This window comes from Microtus pennsylvanicus, chromosome 6, assembly GCF_037038515.1.
Source record: "Microtus pennsylvanicus isolate mMicPen1 chromosome 6, mMicPen1.hap1, whole genome shotgun sequence".
NCBI classification, from domain to species: Eukaryota; Metazoa; Chordata; class Mammalia; order Rodentia; family Cricetidae; genus Microtus; species Microtus pennsylvanicus.
In genome coordinates this window covers 104181526-104194206 of record NC_134584.1, presented here as the reverse complement: position 1 = coordinate 104194206, position 12681 = coordinate 104181526, and positions in this window count along the sequence as shown.

Sequence of the window (12681 nt, the reverse complement as noted above, 5' to 3'; positions counted from 1 at the left end):
CAGCATCCCCAAACCTCTGGTTGTGGTGGTGGTGTAGTATGTGAACCTGTGTATGGCGGCAAAGGTTGTCGGGAGTTTTTCACAATCCTCACCCTGCTACCCTTTTGAAACAGGGTGTGTTACTAAGCTTGGAGGTCAGTGGTTGGCTAACAACCCGGAGATCCCTCTGTCTCCTCCTCCCTAGCACTGAGATGACAGGTACAGGCTATCTCTGGTCTTCCCATTTGCTGAGCAGCTGCTGAATTTACTGAACTGTCTTCCCAGCCCCAACGTCTGATTTTTTAAGGTCAGTTGACGTGGGGCTTTATATCTGCAGAATCCCTTCCCAGAGGCTCCTAGATTATTGTCTGATCGAATAGCTAGGCAACAGGAATGCTAGATAAAGGGTGAATTCTGTCTGTGGCTGGCAACTTGATATGGTTATAGCAGGGGGATATGGGGCAGCTTTGATCAACTCGACTTCCAGACTTCAGCCTGCAAAATCACCAGCTAACAAATGGTCCTTGCTTTAGGCTGCTGAATGTGTGGTCATTTGTTATGCAAATGTGCCTCCCTGGGACCTTAGGGAGCTGGGCTGACTGGGAAAAGCTTCTAGCTTTGTGTGCTCAGAGGGTCTCTGTGAAGCCCTGGAAGGCTTCTGGGAAACAGGGTGAGGTAGGAGGTCATTGCTCTCTGACTGAGGAACTTCTCTGCAGCTGAAGGTCTTTGTGACTCTCTTCTCCAGCTTCCTACAAGCAAGTTGGAGCTGTCAACAGCAGCTGCAGAGATAATTGTGCGGTCACTTCTCCTAAAACTTAACGTAGAGAGACACTAGTGCTTTTATGTTTACAGGGTATATTTATTAGCACAAGTAATTGGTGCCTTCTAATTCCCAGTGTCATCTGGCAGGACCTTTTTCGGCTCAGCATCTTCCGAGGCCACCCAGGGTCATTGTTTGTAAAGGAAGAGAAAGAAGCAAAGCAGAATTCCCCCTCCAGACAGGAACACTGATCACAAATCTCTGAAAAGGATGGAAAGAGAGATTGCTCCTGGCGATCAAGGTGTGTCCCACTACAACAATACAAGTGAACAGTTAGTCTAAAGGAAGGTAGACAGGTCTGAGTGCTCCCCATTGTCTCCTCCTCTCTAACTGGACAGGTAACCCTCCCACTAAGCAGCCTTTGTGCCTTTGAGGTCCTCAAAGCTCATTCAGTGAGCTCCTTCCCCCAGCCATCACCTTGCTATATCCGCTGGGCGCTATCTGGGGCTTGATGGAATGACTTGCTGTCTTGGCAAGTGTGGTCCATGAGCACATGGTGATGTCTCAGAGCCAGGCAGAGTCAGGCAGAGCCTTAGTACATTGTGTATGGGAGCTTCAGTTTATACCACATTCCTTTAACTCAGGAAGACCATCAACAGGGCCTAAGGTATCCTTCCAGATCATCTCTGTCCACACATACTATTCTTAGCATAAAACCAATCCTAACGTGAGCACACCAGCCAACATTCATGGATGTTTTGTTGTTGTTGTTTGTTTGTTTAACTGTGACTTTCTGCTAGTCTGACTTCAGAGCAAGGTTTGTAAAAGTTAAAATAACAGAGGACAAAGACACACCATGAGGCCACTGTGAAAATATTTTGGCATTTTGGGGGCTGGAGAGATGGTACAGCAGTCGAGAATGCTTTCTGCTCTTTCTGGTCTTGTGGGACCTGGGATCAGTTCCCAGCATCCACACAGTTGCTTAAAACAATCTGTAACTATAATTCCAAGCGATCTGATGCCCCCTTCTGGCTTCTGAGGGCCCTAGGTATGCACACACATCTACTACAGGCAAAACATTCACACACATAAAATAAGTAAATCTTTAAAAACATCACTGGGAACTGGTATACAGCTCCACAGACACATCATTGAGATGAGATAGGCTCTGTAGAAAGCAGAACTTGGCACAGAGTTAAAAAGTCTTCAGAATGAAAGCAACAGAAGCCCACAGTTCAGCTAACACCTTGTGAAAATTGGCTATTTAGAAGGTGAAGTAAGCTGGATTCGTCCTGATCTTTTGTAATAGGCTCTAGATAATGAGAAGACAAAGGAGGCAGCTTCAGGGCACACCTGGCCGATGCAGGTTTCGCACACAAGGCAGAAGCTTGTAAAGAGATTGGGCCTGCAGCACCCGTCAAGGAAGGTGTATGCACGCGGCCTTAGGGGGAACAAAAATTGTTGACAGGGTGCTCAGCGCAGAATCACTTGTAAGAAAAACAAAATGTCACCAGGAAATCAAAATGCTAGAGATCTGGAATCTTTGACTACAATACGGTGCACTTAGGCGAGAGGAGCTGTGCAGTCATTACTTCCTGAGAATACCTACCACCATGAGATAAATGGGAAGTTTTACTTTTAAGCCACGAGCACTGACTGCTCTATGGGTAATGACTCATATCTGTGCCTGTGTGCGCCCTCCACAGCCAAGCCGTTAACAATGGCTCCGTCTGCATGTTGCAGTTGTATGGGATATTTAGTTACCCCTATGTTTTCTTTTCCATTTTATGTCTTCCAAATTTCTGCAATGAGCTTTTTCTAAGCAAATTACACGAGTTATTTTTAATAAACCTATAGTTGTTAAACGGGTGTGTAAAAGGCAAAAAACCACTATGGGAATAAATAAATATATACAGTTTTTATTATTAGCAAACTAAGTATTGTAAAGATTCAATTTTTCTTCAATTAATTTATTCACAAACTAATCGATGAAACCGATGAACCCCAATGAAAACGCTAAGAGGATTTCACTTTTGAAATTTGACAAAAGGACTTGAAAAATCACTCAGAGAAACACTAATGTGGACAGCACTCTTAAAAGTTAGCCAGAGGAGAATGGTGCTAGCAGATTCTAAAGTGTATCATGAAGCTGCAACAGTCAAAATGTTTGCTTTCTTGGGGCTGGAGAGATAGCCCAGAGGTCAAGAGCACTTGTTGCTTTTGCAGAAGGCCTGAATTCACTTTCTAGCACCCACATGACTCACGACCATCATAACTCCAGTTCCAGAAATCTGTTGCCCTCTTTTGACCTCTGCAGGCACCGTACTCATATGGTGTACAGGGATACATACAGGCAAAACATTCATCCACATGCAATAAAAATGTGGGTTTTTTTTGTTGTTATTGTCTTAAAGAATGTTTGGTTGTTTGGTTTCAGTAATCAAACCAACAGAATAGAGCCAAATACCAAGTGTAATGTTAGTGGTTGTTAAAAGGAACACACAAAGTCCTGGAGGAGGGGAGGACGGGTTATTCTATCACTGATAGACCACTGACTTATCATTTCTGGGAAAAAGTCCCTCTCAAGGTTCCCATTTCTTTTCCCATCTAATGAACTTCTGGGTGGACCCAGTTGTGAGTCCTGAAACACAGAAGGCAATGGTTCTGTTCCTGGCTTGTAGTCTTGCACTGTCCCTGGGACAAAGGCCCTGCCACCTCTTGGATTGCCCCTTCAGCCTTGCAGGTCTTGCTCTTGCCCTGGTTTCTTTTCTTTGCCCTGGGTGCCATCAGACCCCTTTCTTGAACCTGCTCTTCCCCCAGCTTGTCAAACCTTTTCTCATAGAATTGTCTTCTTTGGCTCACATGCTTCCTGCTGGGAGACACCCCCCCCCCATAACCCCAGCCTTAACCCATCATTCTGCTCATGTTCTCCATTCCTTTCCCGCTTCTGTAAGACCATCCTGTGCATGTTTATGGTTTGTAATGGGTCCGCTGCCTTCACGGTGGAGCTCAGGGTCTTGGAAGGCAGTCACCTTGTTTACCACTGTGACTGACCCCTTAGCACTCGTCAACAGTGCCCAAAATAGAGAGGGTGTCAATAAATGCCAGTCTCACCAAATGGCTTTAAAATCTGAACGTAAAATGAGACATGTGGACCCTTCCAAACTTCCCAGAAAAAGGAAAAGCCAGCAAGGTAATTGATAGCAGGTGGCGTTAATTGATACATTGGATGAGTGGCACTAGATAGTGGGTGAGACGACAGTGGTGACGGTGAGAACTGGGGTCCCATCTTCAGGTTGCCTATGTTCTGCAGGAGAAGGAGAACCATCAATAAGAGCACATTCATTGTGGGAAGAGGGAGGAGGAGACAGAGAAGGGGCTATCAGCAGATAGGAAAACTGTAAGTGATGTGAAGCTGGAGTTGTAGGTGGCGTCTAGATGAAGAAGGGCCTTCTGGGTCATGGTGAAGTTATGAAATTTATTTTGTGAATAATGGAAACCAAAGGAGGTAGTGTTTTGTATAAGAGAGCAGCTTGATCCAACTTCAGGTTTTTTTTTTTTAAGCAATCACAGTTGTATTGCAAGCAGCAGCGCTAGGAAGTTATTTTAGGTATTAAAGCCAATATAATAATTTTTTTTCCAATTTGCCAAAGGTAGCCTTCCTGAATTTATAAGAGAATTTTAAAATAGTGGTATGGTAACAAGAGTAGAAAAAAATGGGCAAAGGCTGCAGTGGTTGTTTGAGAAAGCCTGGCCCAGGAGGCTCTAGCATTTAAACACTTGGTCACCAGCTAATTGTTCTGTTAGAGGCTTAGAAGGTGAGGCTGTGCTGGAGGAAGTATGTCACAAGGGGTGGGCTTTGTGGTTTCAACACCATGAACTGTGTACCAAGCTTGCTCTCTTGGGTGTTTGTGCTCCAAGATTATATGTCCCCAGCTTCCTGCCCATGCTGCTGTGCCTTCACTCAGCCGTCATGGACTCTAATTTGGAACCATCAGTTAAATAAACTCTTCCTTCTAGAAATGACTTTGGCCATGATATTTTAGCACAGCAATAGAAACCTAACTACTACAGCCACAATCGGGGAGTTAATAAGCACTCTAATATCAAACTTCACTCCCTTCCCCCCCCCCTCTCTCTCGCGCGTGCACACACACACACACATGCACATCCTTCTGAACTACAACCTAGCAAGTAAACTGCAACCAGTACACAAAAGAATCTTGCTGGTGGCTACAATAAAAGAGAGATGAAGCAAAACTGTAAGATTCCATTTTTCCACCTTTCAGATCTACAAATACTAAAAAGCATTTTCTGCTGTCCAGGGTTGAATAGAGCTTGGAAAAATAGACAGTCCCATGTACATTTAGTAGGAGAAGGGTATGGGAAGAGGAAGCTGCTAGCGTAACCTCCTTGTTAGGTGGCAACTTAGCTATGTCTTTCAACACTTTAAATGCACACTGTGTCTGAGCCAGTGAATCTGGGTCTAAGAATATATGCTCTTAAATGCATGCAGCGTACCCTCATGGTAACTCTGCTGGAATGGGAAACAAAACAGAAGAAAAGAAAAGAAAACAAAGTCAAGGAGACCACAGGTGACCATCAAATAGGAATCTGGCTGAAAATTTTCTGGCTAGTCCATTGATGGGACACCCCTCCCTCCTTAGGAAGAACAAAGTGTGTCAATATTAACTTCTGTGTGGCCTGTCTATACTGTTACATAACAGGGGAAAGGCAGCATGTAGAACAATGAGAACAGCTGTTTTATGCACAAAAATTTATGGATGGGTCTGCAAGTAACTGTTGTCACTTAAGAGGTTGCCTTTGGGGGAAGAAGCATGGGGACTTGGGAGACTGAAAGACTTACTTTTCCTTTATGTCCTCCATGGTGTTCGGATTTTTAAATATATTTTATTAAGTAAACAAAATACGTTAAAAAAATGAGAAGCAAGTTAGCGATCATTATCCCAGACATAATGAACAATAATAACTCCTAATAATGAACAATAAAGATTATTAATAATCCATTGCATTCACAGGACGATGTAGCATTTACTAGCCTAATGTCTTTAGAAATTAGCTCATTTAATTCCCAGTAGAACAGCGGCAATTATCCCCTTGGTACTGATCCCATGTGGAGGCCTGCTCTCTGGAGGGCTCAGCGACTAGGTCTGTTCTCCTGATTCTCTCTGGGCCTTCCATCTACTCACACCTGAAGACAGAGATGAAGGTCGTCAGTAGCAAAGCTGCCCACGCTCCCTTCCAACGCCTGTCAATAATGGCAAAGGTTCTGGATTACTAATTGTGATCCTGTCACCGACAGTGTGACCTTGGGTGAGTCGCTTCCACTTTGGAGGATCTCTCACGCCTCTTCCGACTCCAGATAGCTTTGATTTATGCCGAATGTCTCGCTGAGGTAATTGAATTTTCAGGGTGGTGTCTCATAACTCATTGCTAAAAGTTTGAAACACAAGTTCACGGACAACATTTAAAGAATTGGGGTCTCGAGCAACTCTGTAAATCACTTGTTCTACAGAGCACATTAGCCGTACCCTTGAAATGACTGTTCCGACAAGAGGCAGAGCCACTAGCCCGGCTTTGCATCCTTTCTGCTGCAGGGTGTGCGTCTTCCTGCAGACAGCCTCTCACGTTCTCTCCTCATGGCCCTTGTCTGACCTCTAACTTGGGCTCTAGCACGGTATCTATTCCATTGCGTACGCGTGTATTGTATCAAAGCCCTGTGCTAGGCGTGCAGACACAGAAGACAACATTAAAGGAGCCAGACATAAAAGTAGTTATGGAGACACATGATGCTGAAGTTGAGGATAAAGAAGTATGCAATCTAGCCTGGACCCCGAGTGGAGGAAAAATCCACCAACTCCGGATGGACACGGGTGCTGAAATTTGGATGCCTGTCTATTTTTCAAGGTCAGATTCATTTTCTGGTGGCAGGTGACTCCTCAGACTTTCTTTGGGAGTATGGAAAGCACAAAGGCTTGAAGCTGCATAGGGAGTTTGGGGGAATCATGTGACATTTGACAAGTTAGATGAGTAGTTCCTGAAGGCAGAGGTATACGCCCTGACACCTCTCCATTGTCATGTCTTCCTTCTTTATTATCATGAGAGACGGAGATCGGAGCACGTGGCTCCATTGACCCTTCGGAAGCACCATTGTCAAACGCCGACAGCTGCATAGGTTACCCGAGTCACCAAGGTGAAGATGCTACGGAACTGTGGAGACAGCTTGGCTGATGGAAGTGACAGGCATGGGGGATGCTGACAGTGATGGGAACTTGGCACTTGGGTGCTGGGATGCTGGCTGCATTCACAAAGCACATCTAGAGCTGTGCCTTGCAAGCTTCAAAGTGAGCATATCACTTGGGGATCCTATTGGACCCCGAGCACTTGCTTTTCTAACAGGCTCAGGTACACTTTAAGTAACGAAGCCCTCTCACTGGGATCGGTAAAACCGTGCCCCCCCCCCCCCCGACCTGCAGACTTGTTCTGTCAATAAGGTTTTATAGAAATAGAATCTATGTGTTTATATCTCAGGCATGGCTCTTTACAGTGTTAAGTAGCTGTGACAAGTACTCTATTTCTAGAAAAGCTCTAAATATCACCGATCAAGCCCTTTTACCCAGAAAATGTGTCACCTTCTACTCTAGAGTGGTCCTCCGTCTCCTCTTTGTTTTCATCAGTGTTTCATGTAGCTCAGGTTAGCCTTGGTCTTCCCATGGAGCTGAGGCTATCCTGGAGTTCCTGATCTTCCTGCCTTCACTTACCAAATGCTAGGGTTATAGATGTATACTGTCATCCTGCTATACCTTATTAGGGTACTGGTTCTAGAACTTAGCTGTGTGTTAGAGTCACTGTGTTTGTTTTCTAATACAGGGTCTCACAGGGTAGCCCTAGCTGTCCTGGAACTCGCTCTGTAGACCAGGCTGGCCTCAAACTCACAGAAATCCACCTGCTCTGCCTCCTGTGTGCTGGGATTAAAGGTGTGCTCCACCACACCTGGCCTGCTTTTAATTTCAATGTTAGGGATGCATTTAGAACGATGGAGATGGATCTCAGTACGTTTGTGATAACCAAGAGACTATATTCGCAGACGAACAACATCGGCATGCAGTATTATAGAAGATATTGTGATCCGGTGACGCTGATTCTTATAACTACTACAACTCAGCAATATGCCACTAGTGGGCAGTGGGGCTAGTCAGGGCGCAGAAAGCCAGCTGGCTGACTCAAATTGACTATAGTAACCAAGGTCTCCTAGTATAATAAGGGATATTACTCATAGATAATGTAAGCTACTGTCCCACTTGTCAAAGGCAAGCCCATGAATCTGAGGACTCAGAATGTGATACAATGCTGTCTTCCTTTGACCTCCCATAACTAACTCTGATAGAAGCTTTGTTTGTTTATCTATTTATTTGGTTTGGCTTCGTCTTTTCTAGTCTTGGCCTTCTCTGAATTTTGCCACTGGGCTCTGCCAGGATTTCTGTTCCATAGACATCATTTCTTAATGGGGATGCATTACAAATGTAACTAGCCTCTCTGTGGCTGATGGTATTTGCATCCTTACAGAAACAAACTCGTGGAATTCATTAGCATTTTACAGGTATGGGGACAGAGGTTTGGGGAGTGAAAGTGACATTTTCTCTTACTAGTGGAGGCCTTAGAGATGGGACTTTTACCCAAGCATTTGCCCGAGACATCAGTGATGGCAATAGTTACCCAAGCTCATGTGTGCAGACATCACAGGTCCCCCCTCGCCTTCCCTACCACTCAGCACTGCAGCTGGGTGTCTCCTGCCCCCCTCCCTGCATCTCTCTTCCAGTTCCTTTCAAAGGAACAAAAGATCTTACAGCTTCTTTACAAATCCTCCGCAGGCTTCAACCCTGCCTTTCTGTAGCTTCAAACAACATCCCCAAAGGTGCCTGGTTCCCTCTTCTTTTTCTTTTCTGTTCAATACGTCTGAGTCGGTTTAAACCTAACACATTGGAACTGTTACCAAATGCTTGTGCCCAGTAATTGACTCGCGGAAGAGAGTTTTGAGCCTTGCTGCTTGGGGTGCTACCACGGGAGACCACTGCGGGTCACAGCGAAGATAAATAACCTCCAACTTGAGTTCAATTTAATTTCCTCAGTCCCAGAGAAACTTTCCCACCTGTCAGCCTCTTGCTTGTTGGCAACAAAGAGCCAGCTCCTTGTCTCTGACCTGGGTGGGCTGTAGTGTTTGGGAAGTGCTGAGCCATGGGGGCTGGGCTACTTTAGATTGGCCCTTTGCCCTGGGACATGGTTGTTGATTGGATTCTAGCAATCCAATTGGTTTTCTGTCTTAAAGTCCTTACCTTTCACTTTAGGGAATGAAGTGTCCAAACCATACAGGCGAGAGGAGATGAGAAGTTCAAAGGCTTGTAGGTGAATTTGTGCTTCGTCTTCTACCTCATGCTATCAGGGAATCAATTTCTCATGTGCTCCCCTCACCAGGAAAAAATGCTAAACAAAGCAACCTGTGATTAAACATCCAATAGGAAATGTCAGCTCTTGAATGGACAATAAATATAAGTGAAGAATATTCGATGTTTGTCAACCTTCACAGATTTACTGCAGCCAAGCGGGCTGATCCAAAGGAGGACGGTGAGCCTGGTAATGTATGCTGGATTTCCTGAGGGCAGAGTTAATTTTATGTAATTTTAGACTTGTAAATAAAGGAGGTTCATTAAGTGTACAGTGAACCTTGATTTCATATTTATACTCTAGTCTTTAGAGATTAATCTTGCTCAAATCATAAGGTAACAAAATCTTCCCATTTTGGGAAATATGGGTAATTGCAGCACTCTAGTGGGCTGTGCTGGGTCTCAGGTCAGTCACTGCCTGCATTAGTCAGGGGACTTCGCAACACATCAGACAGCGGGCCTCAAACGGTTTAAGAAAAAAAAAATCGGATTTATTGAAAGACTGTCAAGACAACATGCTGAATTGAAAGGACAGGACGAGAAGCCAGAAACTAGGGCAAGGCCATGGAAACCAGGAATGCAGATGGCTCCTTAGATGTCACAGGGTTTGCCTGCCTCTGTCAGCTTCTCATTTCCGTCCTCACCCTCTTCCTCTTCTTGTGTGCTCTTTCTCTGTCTTCAGGACTCCCTGCAGCTTCAGGACTGACATAGGCAATGATTTTCCAGAAGGGGAAAGGAAAAACAAAATCTCTGCTACAGTGTCCCTTACATTTTCCTGGAGGTTAAACCATCGTTAATAGTACTATGACATTCAATAGCGGATAGCCACATGGTTCCTCGTCTAGGCGTTAAGCAGGGACTATTGCCCTGTTCTAAACTATGTCTCCCGTCTCTTACCTTACCCAAGAAGGCTTGAGAGCAATCTCCTTTGACTCCATGTCCTGTCCTCGGGGTACAGCAGAATTGTATTGTAGAGGCCCCGTGTCAAAATGGCCCATATCAGATATTTTTGTCACCGTGGCAAATACTTGGGAGGAACAACTTAAATGGAGGAAAAAATTATTGTGGTCCATAGTTTTAGAGATTTGAGTCCATATTTGGCCAGTTCCATCATCCTGTTCTGTGATGAGGCAGGACATCCAGGTAGAAACAGAAGGCGTGTGGCAGACTAATGTGTTCGCCTCAGTAGTCAGGGAGCAGAGAGGATGACCCAAGAGTACTCTTCCTCCTCCATCTCCCACTTGGTTAACCCCGCAGCCTCAGCCTTTTGGATGAAGCTGTCCACATTTATGGTGGGTCTTCCCCCTCATTTGCTGTTTCTAATGTCAGTCATCTCTAGAAACACCTTCACAGCCACACCCAGAAGGGACTTCTTAATCAAGTGTAGTTGGCCAGCAAAATGCTCATAGATTCATCAAACTGTACTTGGCTGCAGCTGCTTACTGCTCCTTGGCTGTGGCTGGTACCCCGTCCCCCTGGGGTCAGTAAATGTCTGATCATGGTTTTTGTTTCTTAGTAAGTCATCCTATACCCTGGCTAGGCTGAGAATTATCCAAGTCTTTACATTTTGATTCCTTTTTAATTATAAATTCCATGTTTAATTCATTTTTTTCTTCTGGTGTCTTTACTGCAAACTATCAAGAAAAGCCATGTAATGCCCTCAGAAGTTTCCTTAAGCTTTCTTCCAGAAAATGGCCTAGATCATCATTCTGAAACCCAAAAAGCCTTAGGACACGTGTATAGTCAGCCACGTTGGTTGCCAGATTGCAGCAAGAATGGCCTTTGCTCTAGTTTCCAGGGAGGTATTCCTAATTTCCATTTAAGACCTCATCAGAATTGCTTTTACTCTCCAAATTCCTGCCAATGTTTTGATCGTGGCCACTTAAATAATCCTGGGGCGATTCGGTCTCTGCTCTCACTCCCTTCTTTTTCTGAGTCCTCCTCGGAATCAATCCAAACACTAAATACGGCGGCATCGGCCTTTTCTAGCCTAGCCTGTCCTGACAGACGCTCGCAGCTTCTGCCTAGCTCTACAGCTCATCTTTGCATTTCTAGGCATTGTTACAGCAACATTCTACCTCTCAGTGCCAATTTGTGTCTTGATTTAATTTTACTGTTATAAGAAAATACTTGAGACGTATTCACAAAGAAGTTGTATCAGGCTATTGACTTCTCAGAGTTCTGGAGGTAGGATACAGATGACCAAGGAAGCTGATTAGGCAACTAACAAGGGCCCATCGTTGCTTCCATGAAGGCACTGTGACCACCTCCTCTGAAAGGAATAAACACCACGTTCCTTTTCCATTGCTTTGCCTGTCTTGCATTGACCCAACTCCCGATCCTTTCCTGTCTAATAACTCTCGCTCTCAGTTTTGTCCCAACGATTAGTTCTTATTTAAAGAATTCTGTTGATTTTGTGGGCAGGGTTCCTCACTGCAGAAAGGCTGCTCCCAATAGCCTAATCCTTATTTTAAGTGGTCAGATGGGGATGCTGAGCTTATCCGGGAGTTCCCACGACGAAGTTGTAGATAATAAAATGTCTTAGGAGTGATGATTGCTCGTGGATGCTCTGCCTCTCATCCTTCTTTCATAGACCTGAGACTTATTTGTTCCCCTAAAATGAGACTGTTGGCCAGGCTGCCCACATGGTCAGAGTTCTGTCTGTGCATCCTCGATGGAAGAGCTATCAGGTCTTTAACACATGGGGTGAGACATACCCTAGCGTCAAACCAAGAGACGGATGGGGGGGGGGGCTGGCAGGGAGGTCTGGAGATGGCAGGGCATCTAAGGCCAACAGAAGAAAAAGATAGTTTTGAGGGATATAGACACCATGAGATAACTTGTGGGACCTAGGTAAGGGCTCTCAGAAAGAGCACTGGCCTGAGGAGGCTTCTCAATTCTATCTTTAACTCAGCATGAGAACATAGGCAGGATCCATACCTGAAGGCTTCCTGGCCATCTTAATCTAACGTCAAGTCTGATTTGTGCTAGTTACTTTTTATGGGTGAAGTTGACTTGTTGCAGGGTAGCTAGATATATGGTGGAACATTATTCTGAGTGTGCTTGTGAGGGCATTTCTTGGTTTTAACATTTCAGCTAGTAGACTGTAAAGCAGTTTTGCCTACTGTAATGAGTGGACTTTATCCACTTCAATGAAAGCCTGATTGGAACAAAAAGCCAGAGAAAGGGGGGATTCACTCCTGTGAGTCTTGGAGCTCCATTCTTTTCATTTTCTTTTGAGCTTGGATTTGCTGCTATCCAGTAGGCTTTCCAGATTGTCAGCTGCAGATCCAAGTCTTCCTGGCTTCCATAATCATTTGAGCCAATTGCTTGTGATAACTCGCTTCCTAGTATATGTAGAATAATATACTGTATAAGAATATTTTTAAATATATATCATAATGAAAATCTTCTCATATGTATGCATATTCAGTGTTTATATATGTGTTACTATGTATTATGTTGGTTCTGTTTTTCTGT